Source organism: Gossypium arboreum, chromosome 8 (genome assembly GCF_025698485.1).
Source record: "Gossypium arboreum isolate Shixiya-1 chromosome 8, ASM2569848v2, whole genome shotgun sequence".
Taxonomy (NCBI): Eukaryota; Viridiplantae; Streptophyta; class Magnoliopsida; order Malvales; family Malvaceae; genus Gossypium; species Gossypium arboreum.
The window spans coordinates 32,504,775-32,521,852 of record NC_069077.1 but is presented as its reverse complement, the minus strand read 5'-3'; the positions used below and the strand labels follow the sequence as shown (position 1 = coordinate 32,521,852).

General features: G+C 36.3%; 1 non-coding gene across 1 annotated transcript; it reads left to right on the top strand.

The window, feature by feature from the left end:
• The first annotated feature begins 462 nt into the window (after positions 1 to 462).
• On the top strand, positions 463 to 569 carry LOC128279946 (small nucleolar RNA R71). The gene has a single exon (XR_008270130.1). It is a non-coding gene; the product is annotated as a small nucleolar RNA R71 (small nucleolar RNA).
• Positions 570 to 17,078: the final 16,509 nt, after the last annotated feature.

Below are 17,078 nucleotides of genomic sequence, written 5' to 3'. Positions count from 1 at the left end.
CACCCCACGAGAAATTGGGATGGTTCCTCCAACCTGCATTATAAGTGTTACTATACGGGTTATTTTGAGGTTTAAAATTACTACCATATAGTGGACTTGTTCCTTCTCAGTGTTAGGGTTGAAGGATGGACAATCCGTGTTGTGTACTCCTCCTCCATTTGAATCACACCTCATCATTGGATGTACCTGAGTAGATCCATACAAACCATCAATCTTTTTATTTAAAAGTTCTACCTAATTAGATAGCATAGTGACCGCGTCGAGGTTGTAGAAACCGGCTGCTTTTGTCAGCTTTGTTGTTATGACTTGCCACCATAGTTATTCAGTGACATCTCTTCAATAAATTCGTAAGCCTCTTCAGGTGTTTTGTTGTTTAAGGTTCCACTAGCGGCTGTGTCGATAAGTTGCCTTGTTGAGGGGTTCACACTGTTGTAAAAAGTTTGAACCTGCAGCCATAGAGGTAACCCATTGTGAGGGCACCTTCTTAATAAGTCCTTGTATCTCTCCCATGCATCATAAAGAGTTTCTAGATCCATCTGCACAAAAGAAGAGATATCATTCCTTAATTTAGCCATTTTATCTGGCAGAAAATATTTAAGTAAAAATTTTTCGGTCATTTGTTCCCAAGTGGTGATTGACCCTCACGGTAATGAGTTCAACCACTGTTTAGCCTTATTCCTTAATGAAAAGGGAAATAATCGAAGGCGAATGGCATCGTCAGAAATGCCATTAATCTTAAAGGTGTCGCAGAGTTCCAGAAAATTCACAAAAATAAGTGTTTGGATTCTCGTTCTGCAAACCATCAAACTGAACAAACTGTTGTATCATTCGAATCGTGTTTGGTTTCAGTTCAAAATTATTTGCCGCAATAGCAGGCCTAACTATACTCGAATCAGTTTCTGTTAGAGTAGGTTTAGCATAATCATACATAGTACGAGGAGCAGGATTCTAATCTACTGGATTTGTAGCAACCACAGGAGGTAACGGACTATTCTGATTATCAGCCATCTCGGTTATGGTATGAATATCGTCCTCTTGCCCTTCCTCTATATATTGTAGGCTTCCCCTTATTTCTCTTCAGTTTTTGTGAGCTATGCTTTCAATCTCACTATCGAAAAGTAGAGGTCCTGACGGGTTTCTTCTAGTCATAAACTATAAAAACCTGCAGAAGTAAATAAAGGAAAATTTAGTAATTAAAAAATAAAAACAAAATTAAATTGCAATAAAAATAAAAAAAATGGCTATAGTAATAAAAATTAAGCGTTCCTAATATCTTAGTCCCTGACAACGGTGTTAAAAACTTGATGGTCATGAAACTAACTGAAAATTCGACTTAAGGCAAGCGCACCTATCGAACAGTAGTATAGTTATGGTGAGACCGAAAATATCGTATCCACAAGGACTAAAAGTACTAATAATTACTATCTTCTTATTATCTAGCCTAAAATTTAAGAGAATGTTTTATCTAAAACTATTTATCTAATTGACTAAGATTACGACAGAGTTTAAAGTTGGAAAATACTTTTGGAAAACCGATGGAGAAGACAATACCCAAGGAAGAATTCACCCAGACTTCACTTATTACCTCTGAATTAGATGATTTATTCACTTGACTTAATCCGTAGGAATCCCTGATTTATGTTAATATCTCTCTCGAGACTAAAAACAACTGACTCTAGGTTGATTAATCAAAATCTCTTTCTAATCAAAACCCCTATTGTCGCATTAACTCGATCTATGAATTCCCTTATTAGATTTGACTCTAATCTGGCATATTTATGTCGTCCTATCTCTAGGATTGCATGCAACTCTGCTTAATTATGAATGATCTACTCTTAAACAAGGACTTTTACTCCACTGAATAAGCACATCAAAAACCTAAATTAATATCCTAGAATATTAAAGCAAGAGTTAAATTCGCAATTAAGAATAAGAACAAGTATTTATCATATAACTCAAATAATAATAAGATTCGTCTTAAGTTTTATATCCCTTAGGTATTTAGGGAGTTTAGTTCATAATAATAATGAAAAACATCTCAAAGTTGGGAAACAACAAAACATAAAGAAACCCAAAGAACTTCTAGGAAATTGGATGGAATTCTTCAGTCTTGATGTAGATCCTGCTTCTGAGGTGATTCTAATGGTTGTCCTTGAGTATTTTCTGCCTTCAACTCTCCATGTCCCTTTAATACTCTTCTAGGGTGTTTAAATAGACTTTGGAATACCCAAATTAGCCCAAAATAAGCCTTTTCTGAGTAGAATTAGACTTAGGCTCGACAGGGACACGGTCGTGTGCCACGCCCGTGTGAAGGTGCTCAGTCCATGTGCAATTCTGACTTGATTTAATGTCAACAAGGCCATGACACACGGGCATGTGATCTACCCGTGTGTCACACACGGGCATGTGGATCACCCGTGTGGAAGTGCCTAAGCCGTGTGCTACGTTGAATTAGGCCCATTTTGTCCATTTTTTGCATGTTTCTTGTTTTTTTCTCCTTCCTATGCTCACCTAAGTGTAAAACATTAACTTAAAGGATTAGGAGCATCGAATTCAATAAAACCAAGGAAAAATCATCCATAAATATGCCAAGCATGGGGTAAAAATATGTATATATTATGGTTTATCAATGAGGCAATCAAAAATTTGTTTGACTTACTCGATAAGAGGGTCACACCCATCCCAGCAATTTTGGCTGTAACATTCAGATCTTTGAATGCATGCAGGAAAGCAGGTGAAGGAAGATTCATCGGATGTGCGTAACTCTTGTTAACTTGGTTTCACAGCCACTTATAGAAAGTAGAAAAAGTTTCTTATCGAGTATTCTCTAAGAACTACTCTCCATTGAAGGAATTAGTGGCTACAACAAGGCGGGACGGTATTTCAGAGGAAAAATGGAAGACGATCCTCCGGAATCTTTAAGACTAGGACGTCAAATAGAGAGCCCCTTGGATGATCCCGATGAGATTCTGTACCGGTGTGGGGACTTTGACTGGTTTTATCTACTTGGGATTTAGGGAGCTGTCGGATATGTTCCTTTGCTTGTATTGAGGCAGTATAGATCGAGGTAGTTCATACCAGCAATGCAATGGTTGGCTCAATACGAGTTTTCGTATAAGGGTGATAATTACAAGAAAAATGTTCAAGAAATGTCTAACACCTGGAACCAAACCCGCCGAATGAAAAGATTTGCTACAGGTCCAATAATGACCCCCGAATATAATGGGTGGTGGGGTAAAAGAGTCAATGACAATGTCCTGGGCCAAGTCAAGAAGGCACTCAACCAATGGAGGAATACCTACAAGTGATCCACCTGAGTTAGAGATCATAAAGTAGGATTTTAAAAAATAGAATTCAGAGCTAGGAAAGAAGATAAAGCAATTGAAAGAGGAAAAGATGCAATTAGGACTAGATGTTGATGTTTAAAAGCTAGGGGTTGATAAACTGAGAAAAGGAAAGAACAAGGCCAAGTAAGTTCTGGACAATTTAAAAATGGATTACAAGAATCTGCGCTTGTCGATAAGGACTGCTGGGCTAGGAAAAACATAAAAACAATGGCTACAAGAGATCAAAGAAGAAAAGAATAGAGCCAATCAATGGGAAAAGAAATTCCAAGATGCCCGGGTTCGAGAAAATGCTCTAAAAAGAGACCTATTAGAATGCCAAAATGAAAAGGTCAGATTAAAAGCCAGGGTAGCAGAACTAGAAAAGTCACTTCATTAGTATCGTAGCTGCAACTCTACAATTGATTTGAAAGTGAACTTAAACAAGATTGAAAAGCTAAAAAGGAAAATAGAAGAGCTCGAGACTGCATTACGAAATTTTAAACTCTGAGTTGAACTCCTTGAGGCAAACAACGAGCATTGGAAAGAGTAACTCCTCCGTTCTCAAGGTCAGGTCAGGGATAGAGACCATATCATGGGTGAAGCTGTGGCTCAAATACGAGAGGTGGTCGATCATTTGCAAACCCTAGAAGTTTAGGTTGGCGTACGAAGCTTGAAGTATGAATCAGAATCAGATCTGAGTTAAGAGTTAGCTTGGCTTCTTAGGAAGGTTAAGGCTTTGAGTATTAGGGCAAAGCCGTATATGTAATCTATTTTATGTAAAGAAATTTTTTTCTAGTAAAGTTGTTCTAATAGAATTGAATCAGATTCAATGCCTCTTTTTGCATTCATTTCATGCATTTGCATTACATTGCATCATATGCAATAAATTTCACAAAAAAACCCTAATTAAATGAAATTATTTCAGTTAATCTGGAAACCAACAAGAGCCAACCAACAGAACGTCGTTATAGTACTCACGCTAAAACCAAAGTAATGGACCAAAGATTGGAAAGGCTAGAACAGATTCAAAAACATATGCAAGATCAGTTGCAAGCGCAACTGCAAGAACAGTTAGCAAAAGTACTACAGGATATGAGGGATCAGATACAGGAATCCCAAAGAAGTATGATAGGCCAATTGACGTAGTTGCTGGTTATAGGACTTGAAAAAGGGAATAGCACTGTAGTTAACACAAGGGATGATAATGATGATCCTATTTACCCCCGGGTTTTACCCCAATAAACGTCCAGGTACAACCAGAGTCTAACCCACGAAGGGTACCTGTTACTATCAGACCCCAACAATATCAAGTTGGTACCTCGACACCAACAAACTACCCAACAGGTTCAGGCTCCAATCCAGGGGATAATCCAACCAATCCCATTGTTCCTGATCTAGATGATATGGCAGAAATGGAAAAAGTAAGAGTGAAACTGCCAAAGCAACTTGAGAATAGATGCAGATGGTTAGAAGAAAAATTTAGAGCGATGGAAAATGCTGACTACCACTACGGAGTTGATGCTAAGGATCTGAGTTTGGTCCCCGATTTAGTGCTCCCACCGAAATTCAAAACTCTAGAGTTTCAAAAATATAATGGGGCTAGTTGTCCTGAATCTCACATCAGTATGTTCTTGTAACACCCCTTACCCGTATTCGACACCAGAACAGGGTACAAGGCATTGCTGGACTTAAACTCAAACAAACATTCAAAACCGAGACATGAATTTCCACTCAAATTCAAAACTTTTCAAAACATTCATATCATTCCTTAATAGAGTCTACGAGGCCCAAAATATGCATTAGGAATGGTTCGAGACTAAACCAAGAACTTTAAAAAACTTCCCAACACTTAGAAAATTTTTCATCAAAATAGGGGTCACGCGCCCGTGTGGCTTAGGACACGCTCATGTGGGTAGGCCGTGTGGTCACACACGCCCGTGTCCCTAACCCGTGTAACTCTCTGTTTATGACGTCATCAACAAATTGACGTCACACGCCCTTGTGCTTAGGCAGTGCGGGCGATTTAATTTTCATAATTTTTCATGAAATAGGTGCAGACTTCACACGCTCTAGGCACACGCCCATGTCCCTGGGTCGTGTCCTTCACACAGCTGAGACACATGGTCGTGTCTCTGCCCGTGTGGCCAATTCGAAGCTAAAAATTCAACATGAATGGGACACACTGCCGGATCACACACCAATAGGGCAAGTCGTGTGTCACACATAGCCTAGACACACGCCCGTGTGTCTACCTGTGTGGACAAAAGTAAGGTTATTTACCAAGCCATTTTGCTACCCTTACTTGCACCAACCTACACAACAATAAGTAACACCAATCCATGCATGTACATACAATCAAATCAGCCACAACCAAGTCATCCACACATCAGTTACATGCTATTTTCTATCACATACAACATCTCATACTTATCATCTCAATCTCAATGGCCATTTACAAAATGAATTATCAATCATTATAAGCCAACACATTTGGCCAAATCGAATATGACACATAACAAAATCACCAAGTCCTTATACATGCCATAACACAAAATATTAAAGTCATTGGTACCCAAAGTGTTAAGTTGATATTGTGAATGGATCTCCGACAGTCTTTGATCCCCAAGCTGGCTCGGCGATACTATAAGACAAGGAAAAAAGAAATGGGGTAAGCTTTAAATCTTAGTAAATTCCTATGCAAATAATAGGCATCATAAACACACTTTAACATATACTTAACATGAAGTAAATTAACATAAATGTCATTGTAAATTTCATAATCAAGCTTGGCATAGATGATATTAAAACCTTAACATCGTAACTTACTCAATCAAACCTTACCGAGGGTTCATCCCATATCAAGCTCATTAAGCATGAGTTTTTTGTACATACCTGTACCAACTTGCAACATACCATTGTCTTCCACAACATACCCTAATCTTTCATCACTTTAACATGGTCGTTAAGTTACTCGTTGAACCACTTGGAATACTAAAGGATACTCGGGAAATCTCACACACATAGTACCATACCAATGCCATATCCTAGATATGGTCGTACATAGGATCTCATATCAATGCCATTAGCCCAGCTATGGTCTTACATGAAATCTCATATCGATGCCATATCTCAGATATGGTCTTACTCAAAAATAGGAGAAATTGATTTAATTGTTAAACACCTTATTCTTTCCCTGATCAAGGTCCGAACTTTGTTTTTCTTGATCTATAATAGCAAATTTAGCTTATTTATTATTCACATTATTCAATTCATTCCAAAAATCATATTATGGAAAAATTACACTTTTGCCCTTAAATTTTGACATATTTACATTTTTTCCCTAGACTCATAAAATGAAATGTATCTATTTTCATTGTTACCCAAGCCTAGCCGAACCATAAACATGCTCATATCAGCCCACATTTTTCATCAAATCAGATTTTTACTACCCATTTTACAACTTTTTAACAAATGGGTCCTTTTTATGCATTTTCACTAAAAATCACTTAGTAAAAGTTATTTATCACATCTTAAACATACAATATCTTCCATCAAACATCAAAATACATGCATGTCACATAAGGGTAAATTTTTAAACATGAACTCTACTTCAAAATAATGGTAGATATAGGTAAACCGGGTTACGAGGACTTCAAAAATGTAAAGAGCATTAAAAACGGGGCTAGAATACACTTACTATCAAGCTTGAAAGTTGAAGAAACCCTACCTATGAAACCCTTATGAAATTCAGCCAAGGTAGAAGAAGATGAGAAAATTTTGTTTTATTTTCCCTTTTTATTCTTTTATTAACCAATTTGAATTTTTATCTCACCATGTCCATTTTCGTCCACTAACTTAACAAATGGTCTAATTATTATATAAGGACCTCTAATTTAAAATCTCATCGCAATTGGACACCTTTAACAAGTTGAACTCAATTTTTACACTTTTTACGATTTAGTCCTTTTGACAAAATTTAGTGCCCAAACATCCAAATTTTCGAACGAAATTTTCATGAAATCAGTCCATGAAACTGAAGACCATAAATATATAATAAAATAAAATTTTACTACGTCAGATTTGTGATCTCTAAGCCACTATTCCAACTAGCCCCAAAATCAGGTTGTTACAGTTTTGTCGAAGGATAATAGGATACGTCAATAATGATAAACTGTTAATCCATTGCTTCCAAGATAGTCTGATCAGGTCAGGAGCTAAATGGTACAACCAACTGAGTCGTGCCAAAATCAATTCATGGAAAGACTTAGCACAAGCTTTTCTGAAGCAATATAGTCGTGTGACGGACATGACACCCGACAGAATCACATTGTAGAACATGGAGAAGAAGCAAAATAAGAGCTTCAAGGAATATGCCCAAAGGCCATCTCTTTTGGAGAAAGAAACCACAATGTTTTTCATCAATACTTTAAAAGCCCCGTTCATCAACCATATTTTGGGAAGCGCTACTAAGAGCTTCTCAGATATAGTATTGTCTGGTGAAATGATTGAAAACGCAGTGAGGAGTGGTGAGATAGACGCGAGGGAAAGCGCCAAAAGATCAGCCCCAATGAAGAAATAAAATGAGGTGAATAATGCAAGCACATATAACAAGGGTTATTCAAAACCAATCACTGTAAGCCCACCAAGGACAATAACTACTAGCCATCAGGGCCCCCAAGGCAAGAATCCAACCCAAGGCCAAATACAAAATGGCTCCAGTTCACACTCATTCCGATGACATATAAGGAGCTGTTTAGAGTCTATTTGATCTACATGTAGTATCCCTCTTCTACCTAAAACCTATGCAACTTCCATTCCGAAAATGGTACGACACGAATGCTTAATGCGAATACCATGTGAAAATCACGGGTGTAACAGCCTATTTTTTGTTAAATCAGAACAGTGGTTTCGGAACCACAAATATGAGGTTAGAAAATTATTTTAATATTATTTTATGTGTTTAAAACATGATTTTATGTATGTGTGAAAATTTCGTGAGCTAATTTAATCGTTTAATAGCTCAATTTGAGAAAAAAAGACTAAATCGCATAAAATGCAAAAGTTGCATTCTACTTGTTTAAAGTGCTTAATTGCTATGGTTTATTAAATGAAAGGTACAAAGATGCCTTATATTAAGTGGATTTTATATGTTTATATTAAAGGTTAATATTGGTAATTGAAAAATCATGTTATTATTAATAAAACAAAGTGAATTAAAACATTATTTTCCATCTCCATGCACTGAAATTTGACGAAAAAGAAGATAAAATAGGGTTCTTCATTTGGCTATGAATAATTCAAACAATTAGGTATGTTTTGAGCTCGGTTTTTTATGATTTTTACGTTTTTGAAATAGTTGTTTTGTATTCTAGCTAGCCCATGCCTTAATTTTTGAATTTTTTTTATGATTTTGTGAAGTTTCAATGATGATTATTTGAGCTTTTGAATGTTTTATGATGAAATATGAAAACTTGATGACAGATTTTAATGTTTTGTAAAGTGATTTTTGACAAAAATGTCAAATAGGGATTATATTGTGAAATGTGTAAATTGAGGGGTTGAAATGTGAAATAAATGAAATATGTTGGCTACTAGGAACACTAGTGAAATTCAACTATGGTGAAATTGGATTAAATTTCTTGAATTTGTATTTTTGTGAAATAAGGACTAATTTGTAAAAATATGGAACTTTAGGGGCTAAAGTGTAAAAATGCCCAAATATGTGTTTGTGGACTGGATTGAATGGTTTGAGGAACAAATGAGTTAATTTTTAATGTATATAGATTAAGAACGAAAGAAATCAGATTTAGATCGGGGAAAATCAAAGGTTATCAAATAGTCGATCCAGTCCGTTTATCCTGAATACAAGGTAAGTTCATATGCAAATAAATATATTTAAATTGAATTGTATATGTTTAATTGTCATTGAACTGCTATGAATCCTGAATGATCAAATACGAGCAAGAATCAATAGGGTTACAATATCCGAAAGTTCATACGAACCTCAAGAATAGTATAGGATACGAATGTCATGACATTAGGATTAACGAGATGTGATTATGTGTAAGACCATGTCTAGGACATTGGAATCATTATTTGATTTTGTGTAAGACCATAGCTGGGCTATCGACATCGATATGTGACAACATGTAAGACCATATCTGGGATATGGCACTGTAAGAGCTATATGTGATTTTCGAGTATCCTTAACAATTCCAAAAGGTTCAACGGGCAAAGTCAAGTTGAGAAAGAATGAGTGAATGAGTTAAGTGACTCAGGTACGTACGAGATTTATACAAGTATTGAAAAGAGAAGTATTTGATGAATTCACTCATGATACTGAATATGTATACATTGGGAAAGGTTTGTGAGCTTATAAGCGCTTACCCATAGTTTGACTATTGATGGAAATGATATTGATTCATGCAGTAATTTTATTTGTATATCGCTTACTAAGCTTTTAAAGCTTACTTTGGGTGTTCTTTCCCTATTTTATAGATAATTGAAGCTAGCTTGGACTCGGGGATCATCAGGAACACCGTCACACTATCGATCAACTTGTTGGTATTTTTGGTACTTTATAAATATGGTATATGGCATGTATAGGCTAGTGATATGATGATGTGTTTTGAGATATGATTTTAGCCATGAGATTTGGCTCATAAATGATATAAATGTTGATGTGTATTTAGCCATTTGGGTTGGCTTATTTTATGCGTTTGGTAAGAGAAATATGATGTATATAAATGGCCTTAAGTTTTGGCATGTTTTTCATGGATGTTATGATGATTAATTGGTATGATTTGAGGTTTAAAATAGATGATAAGATGATGAGAAAAATGTATAGAGAAGATAGGTGAAATTGTTGGTAATGGCATATTGTTTTAGTATGTTTTGGATTATGAATTGAGTAGTGAAATGGATGGATTTTAAATGACATGATTTGTATATGAAATAGTATGTTTTAGTTGCCTATAAATATATTGAAATGGTGTGAAATGATATGGTTTTGGTTTTTTTGAGGAGGGTGAGAAATGTGGCTTAAACCAAGCCTAATTTCGCCCCACATGGTTGAGCACACGGGCGTGTGACTCGACCGTGTGTCTACTGTAACTTAGTTAAACAAGTCAGTGAGTTACACGGCTTAGACACACGGGCGTGTCTCCAGCCGTGTGATGCAAGTCAGTATGTATGCCCTGTTTCCACACAGCTTGTGACATGGGTGTGTATGGTGACCGTGTGAGGCACACGGCCTGTTCACACAGCCATGTGATCCCTGTATGCATGAGAAATTTTATAAGTTTCCCAAAGTTTTCAAATGTTATTGATTTAGTCCCAAACCTCTTTCAATCATGTTTTAGGGTCTCATAGAGCCTTATAAGGGACAATGTAATTATGTTTAATTGATATTTAAGTGAAAATGGATTTATGTTTGAGAAATGTATGACGTATGTTGTGATTTGATTGGTAATGCCTCGTAACCCTATTTCAGCGATGGATACATTATTGCATCCATAACCAGTGACACACCATACATAGAGGCAGACGATGAAACGATAGAATGTTCCTTTCGATCATTGGAATTTGTGAATGCAACCTTCATCATTGAAGGGAACAAGATCCTGATACCCAAAATCTCCAAAACTATAAGGATGGGCCTGCAACTGACGGTTGAGAAAGGAGCCTTGCCTGGGAAAGGACTTGGAAAATACCTACAATGAAGGGTCGAGATACCTATGCTAGTGGACAAACAAGACCACTTTGGCTTAAGATACAAGCCAGATGCGAGACAAAAGAAGTGAAAGCTGGAGACAAAACAAGAAAAGAGAAGAGCGCGACTGAGTGGGGAAGAGGTCAAATGGGAACCGATGACCTTTCCCCATATATCCAAGACTTTCATGTTAGGAGGAACTATTCACCCTGAACAGAAGATGTCAAGAAAAGATACCACTGAAGAAATGTTGGGAAATCTGAACATCAACACCACATCCGAAGGAAGAATTAGGGGAGAAAATTTATCAAGCATCTGCCCCTATGTACCTGGAAGTATTCTAAACAATTGGACTGTAGAAAAGATTCATGTAGTTTTTAGAGCTAATTCAGAGTAATGTTCAAAATACGCTTATTACTCTAAGCCTAGGAGCAATAAGAATCCTTTTGTGAAATAGACTCATGTCCAACATCTTTATTTCAATAAACTGCATCTTTGCGTATCATCTTGAGCAAATATTCTTTTATTCTTTCATTTTCATTCATAATCATACCATATAGATAATTATTCTTAGATTCTTTTGTTCTTTGGATTTTTACTCGTCCCTATAATAGGCCTTCAAATATCAATGATATAAGTGACGCTACTACTGACTCAGAATCCCCTTTTGAGCAAGATATGTGTATGGAGGATTCTTAGAATTTTGAAGATTATCAAATTGTAACCTATCTCCTAATTTGTTGAGGATGGTAGAACAAGATAAGAAAAAAATCCTACCTTACAAAGAGTTAATGAAAATTGTGACCTTAGAAGAGGAAAAAGAGGTGAAGATTGGAGCTTGCATTGCCGCAGAGACAAAGCGAGACCTCATTGAGTTACTCTAAGAATTCAAGGATGTCTTCGCATGGTCATATCAAGACATGCCCGGGTTAAGTACTAATATCGTGGTACACTGACTCCCTATAAAAGAAGAATGCAAGCCAGTTCAATAGAAGCTCCGAAGGATGAGACTCGACATTTTGCTGAAAATAAAAGAAGAAGTCAAGAAGCAATTCGATGTTGGTTTCTTACAAGTGGTTAAATATTCAGAATGGGTAGCCAATATCATCCTCGTCCCTAAAAAAGATGGGAAAGTACAAATGTACATAGACTATAGAGATTTGAACAAAGCCAGCCCGAAAGACAATTTCCCATTGCCTCATATCGACACTTTAGTAGACAATACGGCAGGTTACTCATTGTTCTCTTTTATGGATGGTTTCTTAGGATACAACTAGATAAAGATGCATCCTGAAGACATGGAGAAGACCATATTCGTATCCATGTGGGGAACATTTTGCTATAAGGTGATGCCATTTGGACTGAAAAATACGAGAGCAACGTATCAAAGAGCCATGGTAACCTTGTTTTATGACATGATGCACAAAGAAATTGAAGTTTTTGTCGTCGACATGATTGCAAAATCCAAAGCGGAAAAGGACCATGTGCAAGTCTTAAGGAAGTTGTTCTTAAGATTGAGAAAATTCTAGCTAAAGCTCAATCCAGCAAAATGTACCTTCAAGGCTAGGTTAGGAAAATTGCTAGGATTTGTAGTCAGTGAAAAGAGGATCGAGATCGACCTAGATAAAGTAAAGGATATACAGGAGTTGCCTCCACCGTGCACTCAAAAAGAATCTTAAGGTTTCCTAGGAAGACTAAATTACATCGCCCGGTTCATTTCACAACTAACTGAGAAATACTACCACCATATTTCATCTTCTTAAAAAACAAAATCTAGGTGTTTGGGATGAGGAATGCCAGAAGACTTTCGACAAGGTTAAACATTACTTTTCCAATGCCTCAGTACTGATGCCACCTAACCCAGATAAGCCGTTGATACTGTACTTGGCAGTATTTGAAAATTCCATGGGATGTGTGCTTGGCCAACATGATAAGTTGGGGAGAAAAGAAAGAGCGATATACAGTCTCAGTTAGAAATTCACTGAATGTGAGACAAGATATTCGCCAATCGAGAAGTTGTGTTGCACCTTGATTTGGATAACCCAAAGACTGAGATAGTATATGTTGTACCATACAACTTGGCTTATCTCAAAACTCGATCCTCTAAAGTACATGATGGTGTCGACTGCTTTGAATGAAAGAATGGCCAGGTGGCAAATTCTGCTTTCCTAATTTTATATAGTGTATGTGAATCAAAATGCTATAAAAAGGAGTGCAATAGCAGATTTTCTGGCCAGTAGAGCTCTAAAAGATTACAAGCCTTTGAACTTTGACTTCCTGAATGAAGATCTCATGTATGTTGCAACAACTGAAGAAGACTCTTAAGAAGGTCATCCTTGGAAGCTAAGCTTCAATGGAGCTTCAAATGCTATGGGTAATGGAATTGGGGCAGTCCTGGTATCTCTAAACTAAGATCATTATCCATTCACTAGTAAATTGGATTTTGATTGCACAAACATTATGGCAGAATCTGAAGCATGCATCATGGGTATCTGTGCAACCATAGAATGTAAGATCAAAGTGCTAGAGGTATATGGGGATTCTGCGCTAGTGATCTATCAACTCAAGGGAGAATGGAAGACAAGAGATCCCAAGTTGATTGATTATCGAAAGCTGGTTCTTGAATTAATTAAAGAGTTTGATGACATCACCTTCTGCTACCTTCCACGAGGCAAAAATCAGATTGCTGATGCCTTAGCTACTTCAGCTTCCATGGTCAAGGTGAACAAATAAGATGATGTAAAACCTATTCATATGAGTATTTATGAGACTCCGGCTCATTGTTACAACATCGAAGAAGAATAAGAAGAAAAGGATGATCACCCTTGGTACCATGATATACTGTGATATGTGAAGAATCGTGAATACCCTGACCAAGCAACTAAGAATGATAAAAAGACATTGAGAAGACTGACCAGTGACTATGTCTTAGATCAGGATATCCTATATAAAAAAAAAGAAAGGATCAGGTGCTATTAAGATGAGTAGACACTGTCGAGGCTAAGAAAATCTTGGAAGAAGTCCATGAGGGTGTTTATGAAACATATGCTAATGGTTTTACAATAGCCAGGCAAATCATGAGATTCGAGTATTATTGGTCCACCATGGAAGGGGATTGTATTGATCATGCCAAGAGATGTCATAAGTGCCAAATTTATGGAGACAAAATTCATATGCCTAATTCATATCTTCATGTCATGACTTCTACATTGCTTTTCTCTATGTGGGGCATGGACGTCATTGGGCCGATATCACCAAAAGCTTCTAATGGGCATCAATTCATCTTTGTAGTCATCGATTACTTCACCAATTTTAACGCCCCGCACCCGAGACCGTTGCCGAAGTCGAACACAAGGTGTTAACGAACTTAATTCATTTATTTACACAGTTCATTTTAAAATTTCCAGACAAGCTGGCTAACTGCGTCACTGTCACCTTAAAAATCATATCTCGAGTTCCAAAACTCGAAAACTGATTCTGTAAATTTTACCTGAAACTAGACTCATATATCCATCTACATATTTTTTTCTAGAATTTTTGATCAGGCCAATTAGTACAGTTTTTTAGTTAAAGTCTCCCCTATTTCAGGGTTTGACTACTCTGAGCTTCATGCATTACGACTTAGATATCTCCCTGTACAGGGCTTCAATACATATGCCGTTTGTTTCTAATGAAACTAGACACAAAAAGGAATCTGTACATATAAATCATGACTTCTAATTATTTCTGGTTAATTTATGGTAAATTTCCAAATTCAGAATAGGGGATCCAGTAACCGTTCTGGCCCTGTTTCACGAAAACTTAAACATCTCATAAAATACGGCTCATATGGTTGTTTTGCTTCTTCCATATGAAAATATACTCATCAAGGTTAGATTACATAATTTATTCATTATTTAATTACATTCCTACTATTTTTAGTGAGTTTTCAAACTCACATCACTGCTGCTGTCAGCATCTATTTTAAGGTAAATTTCACCTATTTCATAGTTTCCATGATTCAACTAGCCATTTGACATACATAGCACCAAATATGATCGTGATTAACCATTCCAATGGCTAATCATTGCCAAGCATTTCCACACCTCTCAATAACCATATATATACAAAATGATTTTAATACTATGCTCAAAATATTTAAGCCATTTTCGCATGGCTATCCGAATATATACACATTACCAAAGGTACTTGATTAACAACAAAGGTTAGTCCTATACATGCCATTATCAACGTTTAACTAAAAGAGTACCAAAAGGGCTTAGATAGTGTGGACGACTTGACTTCGACAATCCCGAGTCCGATAGGTGATTTAACAAAAATCTATAAAACAGAGAATTAAAGAAACGAAATAAGCATTTAATGCTTAGTAAGTTTTGAGTAACGAAATTATTTACGACTAAAGTATAGCGTTCATATGACTAAATGAATAATTTCATATATGCACATTCTCAAAATCATAATTTCTTCACGCTTCAACCAATATATTCATACATGTGGTATCAAACCTAACTAGAGGTGGAAGCTCGTTAATCAATTGAGCGAGTACTATTTGAAAGGAATCAACCTTTCCGATGCATATCTGAAACATACCTTATCGCTTGTATTTTATGAGCGATTAATTGAAATTATTATAGCAAGATCGCTCGCTTCCAAACACAAGTATCTTCGGGATTTAGCCAGATATAGCAACTCGCAGAAATGCCTTCGGGTCTTAGCCCGGATATAGTCACTAGCATGAATGCCTCCGAGACTTAGCCCGGATATAGTCACTAGCACAAATGCCTTCGGGACTTAGCCCGGGTATAGCAACTACTCGCTCAAATGCCTTCGGGACTTAGCCCGGATATAGTAACTTGCACAAATGCCATCGGGACTTAGCCCAGATATCATCCGAATAATCAAGCACATATACCAATAATTCATGACACATCCATATTTCATTATCATAACTAGAATTCAAACACAAGACGCTTATCAACCATTACCATTTTCGGCTCAATAGCCACATACAAAGAGCATGATTTTGATTTGCTTTATAACATGATCTCTATACACATTCGGCTACCCGTCATAGGTATAAACTAATCACCTCAATATACAATTCAAGTAGAATCATTATATCACCGTTTATTTGTTATGCTTATATGTCATGACTTAATCAAATCATAAACTAAGTTTCATTACTCAAAACTTACCTCGGATGTTGTCAAACGATTTCAACGGCTATTCGATCACTTTTTCCTTTCCCTTATCCAACTTTGATCCTCTAAGCTCTTGAGCTAAATCAAACAATTTACTTCCCAATCAAACACAATCACACGGCATCCATATACATTTTAGAACCATTCTTAACATATTTACTACTCATTTACAAACAAAATACTCATATCACATTTATAAAACTATGTTTAATATACCTATGTGTGACCATCCCAATTTAATCAATTTCTTGTTTTATGCACTACCACATATTCACACACACACACACATATATATATATATATATATATTATGCCATTTACTCATAAACCCCATTATGTCGAATATTCATTAACCAATAGTCACACACACTACTTATGTACAAAAATTTATCCACCCTAGCCTATAGTTCATTCGGCCATTCATCACTCAACCAAACAAAATTTCATAGAAAACTCCTATGACCAAGCACACACATATACTTACATCCCAATACTCATAACATTCAAAATCACATTTTAAGTAAATTATCGTAAACAATGCCGAATCCTTAAGTGATTAAACATCAAATTTTTACTCAATTCCCAAACATATAAACAACATTTATTCATGACATCAAGCATCTTCATTTCGGCTATTACACATATATACACTACCAATTAAATACCAACATTTGCACTTCACCTTAATAGCTAGCTTAGCAAACCTTAATTTAACATATAATTGTTCATAACACAATTAAAGCATCCTCTCCATTCCATCAATTCAAAACACATACATTGCCTAATAATATCCAAAATCATATTCGGCCTTAGTACTCAACTTGCTAGCCGATTTTTCTC